This window comes from Crocuta crocuta, unplaced genomic scaffold, assembly GCF_008692635.1.
Source record: "Crocuta crocuta isolate KB4526 unplaced genomic scaffold, BGI_CrCroc_1.0 scaffold180, whole genome shotgun sequence".
NCBI classification, from domain to species: Eukaryota; Metazoa; Chordata; class Mammalia; order Carnivora; family Hyaenidae; genus Crocuta; species Crocuta crocuta.
In genome coordinates this window covers 1,308,251-1,325,588 of record NW_027527549.1, presented here as the reverse complement: position 1 = coordinate 1,325,588, position 17,338 = coordinate 1,308,251, and positions in this window count along the sequence as shown.

Genomic DNA, 17,338 nt, shown 5'->3' with positions numbered 1-17,338 from the left:
GACTCGCCCTTCAGGCCTCCTCCTCTCCTCAAGCCCTGCAAATTGTCCTATTTAGGCAGTTTTTTCTGGGCATTATTCAGCTCATAGCTCGTTCTGACTCTAGATGTTTTCCTTTTTTTGCGGCGTGTCTTCAGAAGCATAGCCTGGTAGTTAGGGTGGGCTCCGAGCCAAATTGCTGGGGGTGGGTCCTGGCTCTGTGGCCTTGGGCAAGTCTGCCTCGGTCTTTCTCTGCCTTGATCTTCTCATCTGTAAAATGGGAATAATAGTTGATAATCATACCTGCCTCACAGGGTCCTTGTGAGGATTTCACGAGTTAAAACCAGAGGGTGGCACATGGGGACCCCTCAGTAAATGTTTAGTCCCATTCTTACATAAACTGTGCTCATGTTGTATCTTCTTTGTAGAGATGTACCTAATAAAACACAATTTCTTTTTATTATGGAGGTAGTTGACACACATTATGTTAGCTCTAGGTGTACAACATCATGATTCGCTATTTTTATGTATTTCGAAGCGATCACCACAATAAGTCTAGATGGCATCTGTCACCATACACAGTTACAGAATTNGTGCTCATCCCCAAAGTGCCCTCCTCCATGCCCATCCCCCCCTCCCCCCCACATCCATCAGTCCTCAGTTTTTGTCAGCATTCAAGAGTCTTGATGAGAACTTTTAAGATCTTTTCTCTTCAAATATACATTACAGTGTTATTAACTGTAGTAACTATAGTCACCATGTTGTACATTACATCCCCAGGACCTATTTATCTTATAACTGGAAATTTGTACCTTTTGACCTCTTTCACTTATTTTGCCCACTTCCCACTCCCCACCTCTGACATCCGTCAATCTGTCCTAAGACCTTGGTTTTCTTCCCTCTCCCTCCCTCTCTCTCTCTTTCCTTCCTCCTTCCTTCCTTCCTTCCTTCCTTCCTTCCTTTCTTTCTTTCTTTCTTTCTTTCACATTCCACAAATAAGTGATATCATATCAGTTTTTGCTTTTCTCTGTTGGTCTTACTTCACTCAGCATAATACTGAGTGGTCCATCCATGTTGTCACAAATGGCAAGATTTCCACCTTATTTATGGATGAATAATATTCCGCTGTACATATACCACATCTTCTTTATCCATCCCCCCACCAATGAACTCATAGTTTGTTTCCATATCTTGGCTATTGTAAATGATGCGCGATGAACAAGGGGGTGCAGGTATCTTTTTGAGTTAGTGTTTTTGTTTTCTTTGGATAAATACCAAGAAGTGGGATTGCTAGATCATAGGGTAATTCTAGTTTTAATTTTTGAGGAAACTCCATGATGTTTTCCACAGAGGCTGCGCCAACTTACCTTCCACGAACAGTGCACCAGAGTTTCCTTTTCTCCACGTCCTTTCCAAGACTTGTTATCTCTGGTCTTTTGATAAGAGCCATTCTAACAGGTGTCAGATGATACCTCCTCATGTTATGATTTGGAACACTGAGCATATTAAGAGCAATTTCTTTTCAGATAAAGCACGTGTTATAATACCTGGGGCTGAAGGGAAATGGAGTCCGGTTCTGTGTGTGATCAGCAGTTCCTCAGAGTTGCATGTGCCCTTTAGACTGCACTTGGCTCAGCCAGCCGCCCGCAGGTGGTTTGCCCCGGCCCTCTTGGACGGAGGTGGCACCCAGGGTCTCTCTCGGGGAGGAGGAGGCGGGCAGCTTCCTCCGGCTTCCTGGCCTTGCAGTGAGAAGCCAGTCTGAAGGCTCCTGGCTGTGCAGCCTCAGACCTGCATAACCTCGTGAGTCAGAGAATTCTCACATGTGAGGGACGCAGCGGGCACAGTCTCAGAGTCTTACTTAGTCCATAGGAGGAGGGGCCTGAGGACAAAGAGAGAGAAAACTATACGAACTTCGCTGAGATACCAGGAATTAAAAGTGTGACTTGGTGTCATCGTGGCGGCGGCCTGTCAAGCCTGGCGGCCTCCCTGGCTGCCTGGGGTCAGGCTGTGTCAGGACTCTGATGCGTGCAGACCCCCGAGGCCTGCATGAGCCTGCAGACCACCGACTGGGGAGCGGGGAAGGGCTTGGCCTTGCCTCTGACGAGCTGCCTGGAGAATGTGGAGCGAGCCTGGGGGCTGAGGCCCCGCAAAGGAAGACACCCCCGGCCAGGGGAGGAGGGGATGTGAGGCTGGACGCTGTTGGCGGTGTCGGTACCTGCTGCCTCGGGCCATCTGGCCCCGGGCTGAGCTGAGGGCAGGCACTGTCTGCTCCTTTGCTCGGCAGCACCTCTGGAAAAATGGCGGCCACACAAATCCCCATTTGGCCAGGCTCCCTGTCTGTGGTCACTGTGTCCTCACGTACCCTGGCGGGGACACCCGGTACCTGGCCCACCAAACGGGCCACCCCCTCAGGGTGAGCGGGCATGGCCTGGGGGCACCAGAACTTTCCCCTCAAGGCCCTGGGACCCTTGCCTAGGACTTCATGGCCTGAGAACTGGCCGCGGGTCTGTCACCAGCCCAGTCACTGGCCCCTCACGCTCCAGTCCCCTCCTCCACGACCACCTTCCTCCGAGTGTCCAAGATGGACACATGCTAGATACAGGTGATGCAAAGATGAGCCCTGGCTTGAGGATAAAAGGAACCAACTCAACTGTGACACAGAGCACTTGGGAAGCCGGGAGGGAAGACGTCTGAGGGGGGTGCCATGCCCGGTGCTATGTAGGTGCTGTGCATTAGAGCAACTGTACTTGTCAGAAGAAAATAAAGGAGCAGAGCTTTCTGAAAGCCGCTTGACTTCAGTCTTGGAACCACATTCACATTCCAGCAAAATGCCAACAGCTTTGGTTCTTGGAATGTGTGAGCTTTCCTTTCCCTGTGAGCCTATTGTTAGGGAAGGCTTCCAAGTCTTCTCTCTTCCTTTAGTCAAAAGACAACTTTTGTAAGGAATCTCGTCATCACAATGCACTCATTTATTGTATTTCAAAGTTCCCAGGGAGTGGCAGCTGGGGAGAAATCAAGCAAAGGAAGCTGGGAGCTGCCCCCACAGCAAACGAGGATCGTGTCTTCCCAGCCCTGCGAGGTGTGAGGTTGACGTCATGAAATGAAGAGGCAGACATATGGGGAAGGATCTGGAACATGGTTACCTGAGGTGCCTGCGGCACGGGAAACCCCGACTTGGCTCCGATCGTAAGATATTTAGCTCTTAAGAATCGTCGTCAGACTAAACCAGTCTCCTGCTTGGAGAATCTGGCCCTTGAGAAGGGCTTTGCAGGCCATGAGGGGCCGAGGGATGAGCTCAGGGCCAGCTTTGGGGAGAAGCTTGGTGCCCAGTGTTGACTAATCAACAGAAGCACACCCGGTTTACCCCAACACAGCACACCATACTTTCTCCTCAGCGGCGGGCCTTTGCTTTCCAATCACAGTCCAGAAGCGTTAGAGCTGTGTGGGACCCCCTCAGAGACTGCACAGCCAGGGCACCTCCTCGTGCCCAGGGTGGGTGTGGTGCCCAGGGCCACACAGGTGCAGGCAGGGTGCCAACCAGAACCTAGTCTGAAGAGCTCACCAGCCCACGACCTCCTTCCTACCCTTGCTTTGGCCCCGCCGCTGTGGGGAGAGGGTCTGGTGCTCCCAGTCATGCCCCTATAGGAGATGCCCCAAACCGAAGTGCTAATATTGGGCTGTTAAGCCTCAGCAAGGGGGTAAGCAAAGAATTTGGAGATGGACGTGGAGACCCCATATGTAGGTGTGGTTGTTGGCTGAGCGTACCTTTCCAACAACAGCAATGATACCTCTGCAGACCTGTTGGTTCATCTTTATTTTTTTAAACTTTATTATTTTTTTTATCGGAGAGAGAGGGAAAGAGAGTGCAAAATGGGGGAGGGGCAGAGGAAGAGGAAGAGAGAGAGAATCCCAAGCAGGCTCCACACTCAGCATGGAGCTTCACTTGGGGCTCGATTCCAGGAGCAAAGCCAAAATCAAGAGTTGGATGCTCATCTGAATCCAGGCGCTCCCCCCACCCCTACTTTTTTTGTTGGTTCATCTTTAACGGGGGAAACGGAAGGTTTCTGTGAAGTCTCAATGAAAGGTTTTGGAGATCACTTAAAAAGCTTAGAAGAGTATGCAAAGACAAGCCAGAATTGATGAAATTTTTCATATATTTGAGAGGTAACAGTGTAGCCCTTCCCCCACCCAAGGTAATCCGGTATCAGGAGCAGCCAGGATAAGATTATTCTGTGCTAGAAAATCTTCTGGGGAAAGGGGGCCATTACAAATACAGCATTACTATTATCATTATATTATCATTATTTTTCTGGGAGAAGCTGCCACAGGGGATGTAAAATGCTTTCAGTCTAAAAAAACAAAACAAAACCCTGGGCTAAATATTCAGATAAACGTGTGATCTTGAAGCAAGGCCTCCACTGTGGACGATGATCGATGATCCTGGCCTTCTGTATCTGCGTTCCAACTCCCGGCTGCCTCCGGGAGCCCTCGGCGTCCTCTTCTGAGGAGCGCTGGCGCCCTCTGGTGGTCACTGATGAGCAGGACGCCGCGGCGCCGCAGAGGCGCGATGGCTGGGAGAGGCCGCAGGGGGCGCTAAGAGAGGGGCTCCCGGAGACATTCGCACAGATGAAAGGCAGTTAGCTTTCTTTCCACCTGTTATGTGTTTAGAATGGGGCCCAGAGATTTTACACATACAGGCAAATCTTGTTTTAGTCCTAATCACTTAAAACATGCAATAATCCCTAATTATCAAGGCAGAAGCCTCTCTGTTCCAGGAGTAGCAAACGTATTTGCGAAACAAATTGAGTCTATTGTTCCTTCACACTCAAGTGCCTCAGTTCTTGAAGTCCCCGAATGCCTTCAGAGGAATTTGGAAGCAGCAGGTGGAGGGGGAAGGAAGGTCATGGAAGGTAAAGAAGTCCCACGTCCTCCTGAGGCTCACTTGGCCCAGCAAGAAAAGAGGTGACGTTCTTAGACAACTTTTCAGAGGGTCCCAATCCAGGGCTCCGCCGATCCTGTGCAAGGGCCTCACCCAGTCGGCTGTCCTGTGCCTCCAGCCCTTCCCTAGGTCCCTTCCTCCTCCCTGCACCTGGACCTCCCACAGAGAGCTTGGTTTTTCTTGCATAGCAAGCCTTGGCCCAGAAAACCAGGGCTCACATCTATGGCATCCAAAAATCGGTCCGGTCTTCCTTGGGCAAAGGGAGGGCTGGGTTTCCTTCCAGCTGCAAGAGTGGGCTGAATTCTAAGGCATTCAGGAAAAGACGGGAAAAGAAGGCGGTTGATTTGCAAATGAAACCAGATTGTAATTCATATTAAGCTACACTATTAATCAAAAAAGGCTTTCATGTATTGTCTACTATACACCAGGCACTTGAAATTCATTATTTCTAATCCTTGCAACAGCCCAGCACGTTGTTTTATTTTCAAGACAAAATGGAGACTCTGAGAGGGTAAGCGACTTGCTGAAAGCCACACAGCTCTAGCTATCCATTGAAATAGGCAGGTTATGCTGTGGTAATAAATAACGCCCACATTCCAGAGACATCTGTGAAGCTAGAAACAGGCTAATTCCTACAGACACGCCAAGTTCACCGTCTCCCTGACATTGCTTTGGATCTGAGAACTAGACTGATAGGCCATCAGCCTCGGGGCACTGCCGGATCAGAGAGCTCTGCAAGCTCCGGGTCGGGTCGGGTAAGGGCAGCTCAGGGCTCCCCACCCCAACAAGTGACTCAGTTGGCCAACTGCAAGCGGCCCAGAGGCGCACCTGTGCAGCTGTTCAAGTCAGAGGCAGGGATGCGGGGAATCAGCACGGAAGACCAGGGCATCTGGTGTGTGGGTGCCTCCCTCCCAGCTTCTGGGTCTCACTTGCTTTTCCCTTTCTCTCTCTCCTCCTTCCTTCCTCAGTGTCTCAGCTTCCTCTGCAGCATAAAACTGCTCACAGGGGCGCCTGGGGGGCTCTGTCATTAAGCATCTGACTTCTGCTCAGGTCCTGATCTCACGGTTAGTGAGCTGGAGCCCCCGCTTCGGCTGAGGCTGAGCCCCTTACTGGGCAAACACGAACTCTGCTTTGGGTGAAAAAACACGAGCCCTGCCTTGAGTGAGCCTTGTTTCTCTCTCTTTCTCTCCCTCTGCTCCTCCTGGGATCCTCTCTCTCTCTACCCCTGGCTCACTTGCACCCTCTCTCTCTCTCTCAAAAAACAAAACACCCCCAAGACTGCTCACAGTGCCCTCCTGGATTACCGAAGAAATAAGTACCTGTTCTCATGTTTTCAGTTCATTCTAAATATAACAAGTGAAACTGACCGGGGCTGAAAGTACAGTTGATGACATTGTCACTGACTGAGAGTTAACAGAAGAATAAGCCGGCTTGACCACTTTACAAAATTCGTTTAGAAAAAAAAAAATGGTTGCAAAAGAAAATTCACAGTTGCAGAGGCAATAATTGGAAGAATATATGGGTCAGAGGCTGATGATGAATCAACTTTCTGGTGTGAAATTTAGGTAGAAAAGATTGGTTGCCAAGGAAAATAATTCCGAGAATATAAAAGTGAAAAATGGAAAAATGGGAAACTGTTTAACGGCACAATAGAGAAAATACATTAGGACATTAAATTGAGTGCGAGGCCCTGGAACTGACAAGTGCTTGCCCAGTGAAAATTCATCAGCGTTTTTTCATCTTCTGTGACCCTCATGTCCATGTCAATGACCCTCACTGCCTCACAGCCCGAGTGGCTTCTGTGGATGCTCCTGACCTGCTTTGTACCTGTTTACACATACAACTCCGGCTCCAAATATTGAATTAGGACTCCATCTCTCTGTACCTGATCTCTCCATTTTCCCTTTGTCCCATTCTCTACTGCTTCCCTTTTCTGGATCATGTTCTTCTCCTCCCTTTGATGTTTCTGTTCCCGTGGCTTCGGCGTCCAGCTTCCTTTTCCTGCGTACCCTCCCTGCGCAATTTCCAACCACCTCGGATGCTTTGTGCTGATGGCTACAAACTTGATATCCTTAACCATAATAGTCATGCCTCTTAGCTTCAGATAATAACAACGACGAAAAGCAGGAAAAGGAATTTATTGGAAAGAGAATCCGTTTCTCAAGAACAGACAGGGAAGCTGAAGAGACTTCAGCTTAGGACATGAGCAAGGGCAGAGAGGGCAGAGCCCCTGCCAAGGTCACAGCAACTTGCAACACCACTGAGGTGCCTGAGGGAATTGTAGGTGCCTGGTTTCTTTGTGTCCTGGCCCAGGACTTGGGCTTCCCTGAGGCCACCTGCCCACGCTCCAGGCTGCCTGGGGGAGGGGAGGGGAGGGAGGAGGGCCCCTTCCCACTATGGTTTACACCGTGGCAGAATCTGTAAACAGAGGAAGTGCGTTCAGGGCCATTGAACCCACAGAGCCTAAAATATTTACCGGATGGCCTTTTATGTAAAAGGAGCGGCAGTCCTGATTTAGAGGTTGAACGGTCACAGACTTGACAATCGACTGGTCACAGGATTTTTCGGGCCAGGCTTATGTTATCTTTGGTGTCTATTTGCCTCTGGGGTTCCAGGTGCAAGCACCAATGGCCAACGGTCTTGTCTAGATAGAGATTTTCAACCTGAAGGCTCTGGCCGTCTGCTTACTGACCCTTGTACTGAATTCCTTCCTTATCCCACAGTGATGTAATGGCACTTACCTTGAGGCCGAAACTACTGGCCTGTGGGGGAATCAATGCCTGTAAGCCATTCTGGGCCCTTGGAGTGGTTCTCTTGTCTTGGAGAGAGATCTTAAAGCAAAATGCTCCAGAAAGATTAGGGCCACACCGCAGACTGACTTCCTGCTACAAGGTTATCTCCTAATTTCTAAATGCTTCAGTCAGTGACTAGAATCGGTTACCTTAGCTTTTTTGACCCACCAAAGCCCCACATTCCTTTTTTAGTTTTTCATTTTTTTAATGCTTTATTTTTGAGAGAGAGAGCACAAGTTGGAGAGAGGCAGAGAGAGAGAGGGAGACAGAGAATCCAAAGCAGGCTCCACGCTGTTAGCGCAAAGCCTGAAGTGGGGCTTGAACCCATGAACCCGTGAGATCGCGACCTGAGCCGAATTCGGACACTCTACTGACTGAGCCACCCAGGCGCCCCAGATTCTTGAGCCCTGAGGCAGCTTGGGTCACATGCAGAGAAAGTAATGTCTTCATCAGAGATGTGCTCCTCTCGCCCACCCCCCGCCATTGCAGACTGATTAGGTTTCCCTGAGGTTATTCTCAAAGGGGCCAAGGGTACCCCAAATATGCCAACATTCTGACTTCCCCCCTCAACTTTATTTCCTCCAGAGATGCAGGCTTGTTTCACACCTCCCAATGCCACCAAATGTTTTGCCATGGCATCACGTGCAACGATTCAGAGTTTTTGGAATACAAGAGACACCCCAAATGACAATGACTTTGATGGAAATGACCCATCTCTCATGACACTGTCTGAAGGGAGGTAGTCCAGGGCTGGTATGGTAGCTCTGCTTTTAAGAGGTTGTCCAGGGTCCCAGACCCTTTCTGTTTGGCGCTCCATCATGCCTGAGGTGTTGCCCTCCCGGAAAGTATTGTCTCCCTGCCCTTATTCTGTGCAGCGGGAAGGAGGGAGTAAGCCTGACATCGTCCCTGCTCCCTTTAAAGGCATGCCCATGGGGTGCCTGGGTGGCTTAGTTGGTTAAGCGTCCGACTTTCGCTTAGGTCATGATCTCGCGGTTCGTGGGTTCGAGCCCCGCGTCGGGCTCTGTGCTGGCTGCCAGCTCAGAGCCTGGAGCCTGTTTCAGAGTCTGTGACTCCCTCTCTCTCTGACCCTCCCCTGCTCACGCTGTCTCTCTCTCCTAGAAATAAATAAAACATTGAAAAAAATAATAAAGGCATGCCCGAGAAATGGTCCACCTCCCTTCTTCCCAGATCTCACCAGCCAAACACTAGTCACATAACCACAGACAGCTGAGTGGGGGCTAGAGATGGCATGTTTACTAGAGAGCACGAAGAGATTCCATGTTGGTGGAGAATTCTTTTCTCTACCCAGACTCCATGGTAGACTCCAATTAGTCCCCACCAAATCAGGTCTCGCCATTTTGACTGCGACTCCCGCCCTGCTGTCTATTATAACCGCCACGATTATCTTGCTTTTGGCAGTCAGATGCCTGAAATCAGCTCCTTCCATTCTGGAGTCTTTCCTTTTCCATGAAAACCAAGGATCCCATTTCAGGCATGCCCAGTTGCATCATTGGTTTATGGAAATCAGTCATGGAGTTGCTTTTTCAGAGATGCTGGTGCATTTTGGTCCATGGGCAGGTCACACACCACCTGATAAATCCTCTACAGCATTTCCATCTCTACATTTTGGATTCTTTCCTCCATGATTCCCCGGAATTTCATTTCGCATGAATCACCGTTGAGTTCCGGTTCAAGCCAACAACTGACACGTCAGTTAGGGCCACTTCCAGTGGCCGGAGCTGGCACACGGACTCCCGATTTCCGGGGAGTGTGCTCCTGATTAAATAGTGATGTCAGATTATGTGCTCTTGGCAAACACAGCTATATGCCATCCACCCCCTCCCCTATCTCCCCTGTCACCGCTGCTGGGGGTGCTGCTGGCAGTGGGGCCTCAGGTGAAAAAACCTGCATTGCCCAAGGTCATGCCCTTTCCTGGAGGAGCAGCCACATTCAGCGGCTGGTCACAGTTGGGTTATAAAGACCTGGACCCTTGGCCCCAACTTGGACAACTCTGAAGGGCCATCCCAGCCCCCGAGCTCACAGTGTGGTCAGCTGAAGCCTTGACTGCTGGTGCACACAGCTCACCGCACTCAATTTCCCTCTGCTCAATTTTGCTTCTGTCCCTTCTATTCTGCCGGTGTGGTCCCAAGATCACTTCCTAATAAAGATTCGGCATGCCAGCCTCCATCTCTGAATCTGCTGCTCGAAATTCTTGTGATGAGGATTTAACTTTGTAAGCAGTTATGCCCCCTTCCTCTGCTCCCTGCTTTCAGGTCAATCTAGGGTCCGACTCTAGTTCTCGATCTGTCAGCAATGAGCAGTGGAGTGGTGGAAGGAGACATGAGTAGACCCAGCTTCCTTCCCTAAGGAAATGTGTGAAGAGAGTTCCAGCACCTTCCGACTAGGCATCAGAAAAGGGAGGGGAATGTGTTCCAGCTGACAAGGGGGTTTAACGTTCACTGTTATTATAAGTCCTCCAGATCTTCCCAAGTATCTTTATTACAATTTTGGGGGTCACAATCTTTCCTGAAAATGCCTTAACCTTTACAGAGCCTACCTAGGAAGTTTTTCAATTCATTAGATGTTGAAATTCTGCAACGCAACTCTGTGCTTGGTGTTCAGCTGTTTTAGCCTGTAAATGATAAGACATTGTTTTAACACATTATTAGAAAGCTTTTGGGTTGAGGGACGCCTGGGTGGCTCAGTCTGCTAAGTGTCTGACTTCAGCTCAGGTCGCAATCTCACAGTTCGTGAGCTGGAGCCCCCCGCACTGGACTCTCCACTGTCAGTGCAGACCCTGCTTCAGATCCTCTGTCTCCTTCTATCTCTGCCCCTCCCCTGCTCATGCTCTCTCTCTCAAAAAGAAAAATAAACATTAAAAAAAAAGAAAGTCTTTGGGTTGAAAGTTTCAAGATTTAGGCTTGTCATTTTCTTTTTTTTTTTTTTAACTTTTTAACTTTTTAATTTTTTAAATTTACATCCAAGTTATCATATATTGTCATTTTCTTTTAAAAAACTGTCTCGTGCTCTTAGAAAAAGTCATACCTTTAACGGTGCTTATGACTCACGCTTTTCGTTTTGTTCTATGCAAGTAGCAATATGGTCTTCAAAGGTTTGCTTTAATGAGTTCATCATTCCAGGTGATGGTTAAGTGATAACTTAATTTTAGCAGCTTCCCACTGAGAGCAAGTGGTTGCCACCTTCCCTTCCCTACACATTAGCTGGAGTTTACTGCTCTTTCCCCCCAACTGGCCAGAGAAACAACTCTCCCTTGCACCTCGATCCTGCTGTTGATTTCTTTACTAGTTGGGGTTCTTGACTCTAAACAACAGAAACCAACCCTAGTTGACTTGATCAGAAATAGAAGTAATTTAGGGAGCCTATTGTGTAGCTCACGGAGTCTGCAAGAGGGCTGGGGAACCCAGCTTAGAGAATAAGGAGGAGTCTGGGCAGGTGGAGTGGAGAGCACAGTGGCCACCAACGGGACGCTGCATGTTACCGCTGGAGCCATCTGAATAAATTCTCAACTATCCTCAGCCATTTTGTTTCACTAATGAAACAAAGGGTTGAAAAAATTAGTTGATTGGTTGCACTTGGGTCGTGTGTCCCATGACCCTGCTTTGTATCTGGCCTCGGACTCTTGAAGGATCAGTGGAATGTCACCTCCCACCAAGTTCATACAATGGCAGATTTTCCGACAGAGAAAGTGGGTTCAGATGTTGGTCAGCAAAACCCAAACTGGACCACAAAACCCAGTTTGTTACCTGAATTCCCTCTCCCTCTTCTCTGTCTCCACTTGGACACCCCACAGGCTGCTCAGGGTCCCCGTATCTAAACCATCTTCTCTGCTACACATACTCCTCCTGCATTTTCCAGCTCAGCTGGTAACGTTTACTCCATCTGCCGAATTATCTAAACTAGAATTCCGGGAGGCTTCGTTGGTTCTCTCTTATCCCCCACATCCAATCAATTACCCCATCATTTAGATTCTGCCTCCTAGCAATTTCATGAATTTATCTCTTCCTTGTCTTTACAGCAACCACCCTATTTCAAGACTTCATTTTCTCCTCATTGAATTATTTTAATAGCTTCTTAACTGATACATCAATTAGCTTTGAAGCAATAATTCATATAGCAAATCACCCCAAAACTCAGTGGCTTCCAGCAATAAACATTCATTTCTCAATCGTGTGCCTATAAGTTGGCTGTGGTTCAGTGGGTTTGACTGGGCTTGCCTTAGCTGCAGGTAGTGTTGAGGTCTATTTGACTGGTCTGTCATCCTTCTGGCAATTGTTGGCTACCAGAAGAATGCAGGGGCCCACTCTTTGCGTGGTGGAAGGCAGGAGCACAAATGAGGTAGTTCAGTCATTCCAACATGTTTCCAATCCCTACTGCTGCCATGTCTACTCACATCCCATTGGCCAAATCAAGTCCAAGGTCAAAAAGTGTACTGTACCCACCATGAAAGGCATGGGTGCATAATGCTACCCAAGTGGAAAGAACTCAGCCTATCACAGATTGTCCCCCCCCACATCCACCTTTTAAACTGCTTCCAGAGGAATCTACTCAGGATGGCAATCTGACTTTGTAGTTTCTCTGCTTAAAACTTTGGTTTTTATGAGAAAAGTGCAAGGATGTATTAATAGGTCCTTCATAGGGTGGCCACTGGCTGCCTCATCAGTTTCACCTCTTTCCGCCTCCACATCATTGTCCACTCCCTGAGTTGATCAGAAATAGAAATCTGCCATGGTTTTGCCTTCATATCTTTGCTCATAGTTTTGCTCTAATGCTTACCTTGCCTTCTGCCCTTAGGGAGGCATCACTTCCTCCAGGTTGCTCTCTCTGCAACCCAGCTGCCCTCTCCCCTGGCTTTTGTGGCTGAGTCCCTGTTACAGACCAAATATTTATCTTACTCTAAAATTCGTGTGTTGAAATCTAACCCCCAATGTGATGGTATTTGGAGGTGTGGCATTGGTAATCCAGTAATTGGGCTATGACGGTGGAGCCCTCATGAATGCAATGAGGGGATCAGAGCTCTCTTTCCACTGTGGGAAGACACATCAAGAAGTTGGCAGTCTGCAGGCTGGAGGAGGGCTCTCACCAGAACCCCACCATGCTGGCTCCCTGATCTTGGACTTCCAGCTTCCACAATGGAGAGAAATAAATGTTTCTTGTTCAAGCCACCCTGCCTAGGGTAATTTGTTATAGCAGCCTGAGATGACTAAGACAGCCCTCAATGTCACACACACATGTTGTTGGCTTACTTGCCATTTTCTCCCATCGTGCCATAAGCTCTTATATCTTCCTGCTCAGGATGGTGTCTGGCTCATAGAAGGCATTCAGTAACTGTTGATCTCAGCTGAACTGCCTCACACCTATTCACTTCTTATCCACCAGACTGCTTGTGTTGGTATTATTATTTGGGGCCACCAGACCTAGATAGGAAGGAATGAAGATTTATGACTTCTTCAGGTGAGGAAGAATGGGAGGAGCCTTAGAGTGGCTGGAGACTAGCTCCTTGGACAAATCAGGGCTGGTTGAATGGAAGTGTGACAATGACTTCCTGTTTGGAAAGGTACGTCTCAGCTAGTCAAATGGCCCTCTAGGAACCAGAGGTGAGAAATGTAGCCAGAGGTGGGAAATAGGTCATGGGTGGGCATGTATATTTGGCATCAACTCTTTGGGGGTGATAATGGAAGAGGCCCTTAGGGTTACCTAGAGAGAGGAACAAAGCTCTGGAGTGAGGGCTTTGCAGGCAAGAATTCTCTGCAGCGTGATAGGGATTGAAGCGAAGTAAACCACCAACTGAACAGATAAACAGATATGTTCTGCCGTGTTGGCAAATCTTAATGTTAACTATGCAGAGGTAGCAGGTGAGCTGTAACATGAATTTTCTGAAGAGAATATCTCACTCAAAGGATGATGGATAATCTGCCCTTTTTGTGACCCTCTCGATTCCCATCACCTAGGTAGCTTCCAGCCATAAGCGTTCATGGAGGTTCTTACAATAATAAGATGTGATGTTTGAAGCCCATGGATGTGGAGAGGAGCTTTGATTTATTTTTAATGGCCTTAGAGATCCAGTGTGGGCATTGGAGCCTTCTAAGGAGATTGAAAATGATCTAAGACAAGCAATAGGTTCCTTCGGCAACCGGATCGTAACAATTTACTAAAAAAAAAAACCCTAAAACTTTTTATTAACATGAATGTTTAGGGGGAATGCTGTGAACCCTTGGTGTTAGTGTCTACAGATCTGTGTTGCCAGCTATTTCCCATAACAGGAATAGAAGACGTTCTGAAAAGTCCAGATGAAGAAAAATCACAGTTAACCTTGTACTTGATTTCCGCAGAGTGCCAGACAATTCTCCTCTGAATCTATACTAGACCGAAATGCTTGTTAAAGTTGCATCGATTGTGTTCATAGTTAGATGCTCTAGTCAAAAAGTTTGTCTGCCAACCCTGCTTTATGAGCCATGAAATGATTTTTCTTTTCATGCATTATTGAAAGCCCCAGGTTTAATAAAGTCAATGGCATAACAGTATTAGAAATGGATGGAGCTGCTTTTCATGATTCACAGGGAAACTTTCAGAGCCCACGTGCGAACAGGGAGAGGCTGAGCTGCTACATCACTGAGGACAGTTGGGGACGGACTGGCCTTGGCTATAGCTTTCTTTTCTGTGTTAGAGGAAATTATCTTTTTGGTCTGCACCACTTCTCTAATTTGGTTCAGCTCAGCACTGAGATTGGAGAAAAAAGAGGCAAAAAAATGTAAAAAAGTTGGAGTTTAAAAGGTACTTCAGTTTAAGAAGGAGGACCTTACCAGAGAAAACAGACTTCAGAAGAAAAAAGTATTACCAGCAATAAAGGAGGGACATTTCATAATGATAAGGAGCTCAACTTGCCAGGAAAACGTAACAATTGTGCCTGTGTGCCTAATCACAGAGCTTCAAAATACATGAAGTATAAACATACCCTCTTTCAACAACTGATGAGACTATTAGACCAACAAAAAAATCAGTAAAGATACACATGATACAAATAAATGGCACTATCAACCACCTTGGATTAATTGATATTACAGAACACTTTACCTTATAATTCTTTACAAACGTGTATGCTACATTCACCAAGAGGGATCGTATGTGGGCCATAAAACAGGTTTCAATAAATGTCAAAGGATTGAAATTATATGGTCTCTGACCACCATGTAATCAAATCATATTAGAAATCAATAACAATATGATATTTAGGGAAACTCAAGATATTTGAAATTAAGCCACATAGTTAAAAAATTTTGTTTTGAGAGAGAGAGAGTGACAGAGCGGCAGAAGGAGAGAGAGAGAATCCTAAGGAGGCTCCACATTCAGTGCAGAGCCCAATGTGGGGCTCAATCCCATGACCCTGAGATTGTGACCTGAGCTGAAATCAAGACTTGGAAGCTCAACTGACCGAACCACCCAGATGCCCTTGAACCACATACATCTAAATAATCTGTGTCACAGTAGAAATCAAGAAATGAAGTTAGAAGATATTTAAACTAAAGTGATAATGCAAATGCAACATATCCAAATTTGTGGGATGCAGCTAAAGCGGTGCTTAAAGGGAAATTTATAGCTTCCCATCATTACATTTAAAAAGAAAGATCTAAACAAGTAATAGGTATAGTTCTATCTTCCTTAATTTATGTAGTAAATTTCTATCAGGCACTTAATTGTTGGGTAAACAGTACCGAGCAGAACAGACATAGCTCCTGCCCCCTGCTGGCCACATTCTACTGAGAGAGACAGATGATAAATAAGCAAGCACAGACAAATATAAAATTAAAATGATGATAAATGTTATGAGGGGGAAAGAACAGGGTATTGTATTGTGGGAGGAGGGACTCTAATTCAGATTGAAACATAAAAGAAAGCCTCTCTGAGCAACCAACATTTTTACTAAGTGGGACTTGAGTTAAAAGGAGGAGATAGTTGAGCTTTGAACCAGAGGGGATGTTCCAGGTAGAAGGGGCTGTGTGTGGAACAGGCAGCTGGTTCTATGGGGCAGGGACTCATCAAGCCATCTTGGCCTTATGGACAGTCAGGATTCTGACCCGCAAGTGTAGCTAAGAATTATGTGCAATAGCGATCTATGTTCTGTTCATTTCCCTATCCTCCTGCCTTGGGTACCTTGGGGGGGAGGGGGTGTGTCTCTTCCTCTAGCCCACCCCAAGTACAAACGAAGACTCAGCTATGCAGCAGGAATATGAGCCAGACGAAAATAGGCGATGAGCACTTGCAGTGTAAAGTTGTTGGCCTCAGAGATGAGTTAGGACAGGGCTGGAGGAAGGGTGAGCAGAGGTAAACAGTCAATTTGGATGGGAGAAGATGGAGTGGAGGGACCAAGGGTCTTTGTTAGAGGGAGAAAGCTCTTGTATTATTTTGCAAGGCCTCGGGAGTGAAAATACGAAGCTGTGTACAGTGTGGGCCCTTGGCCAATCCAGGGGGCCACCCGTGATCCACTTTAGTAGATTCTTGTGAACACTGAACAGAAGGTGGGGGCCTTGGATGGAATGTAAGGCAGCAGCCTTCACACTTTTTGGTCTTCAGACTCCTTTATACTCTTCAAAATGCTGAGAATCCCAAAAAGCTTTTGTGTGTTAATTATATCTATAGTGGGGTTGCCAGATAAAATATAGAATGCCTCATTAAATTTGAATTTCACATAAATACTTTTAGTATAGCCATGGATGTCTCCATACAATATTTATATTTTTATTTGTTAAACCTGGTAACCCAGATCTATAGATTTTTACTGAATTAGAAATTAAACCTGAGGGACGCCTGGGTGGCTCAGGTGGTTAAGCGTCCAACTTTGGCTCAGGTCATGATCTTGCAGTTCATGGGTTTGAGCCCCATGTCAGGCTCTGTGCTGACAGCTCAGAGCCTGGAGCCTGCTTCAGATTCTGTGTCTTCCTCTCTCCCTACCCCAACCCAGCTTATGCTCTGTCTCTCTGTGTCTCTTAAAAATGAATTAACGTTAAAAAAATTTTTTTTTAAATATGGCAAACAAGTTTGCTGTAAAAAAGAGAAATTAAAATGGAAATTTAAAAATATATTTATGTATTAATTAAAAGTAACAATACTAAATCCATTACAGGTTAACATAGACAACATTTTTATTAAAAAATGTACATTTCCTGAACAAAAAGTTATTGAAAAGGGCAGCATTATTTTATATTTTTGCAAGTCGTTTTCATGTCTAGCTTAGCAGAAATCTTGGATGTTTGCTTTTGCATTCAATCTGTTGCGATATGTTGTTTTGATTGAAGTGTGTGAAGAAAATCTCCTTTGCTCAGGAAAAAGAAGGAGATAATTGTGGATATTCTTTGATATAGTATTAAAATTCGCGGGGCCCCTGGGTGGCTCAGTCAGTTGAGCGTCCGACTTCAGCTCAGGTCATGATCTTGCAGTCTGTGAGTTCAAGCCCTGCATCAGGCCCTCTGTTATCAGTGCAGAGTGCAGAGCCCACTTCAGATCCTCTGTCCCCCTCTCTCTACCCCTCCCCGGCTTGTGCTCTCTCAAAAATAAATAAAACATTATGTGTGTGTGTGTGTGTATATATATATATATATATATATATATATATATA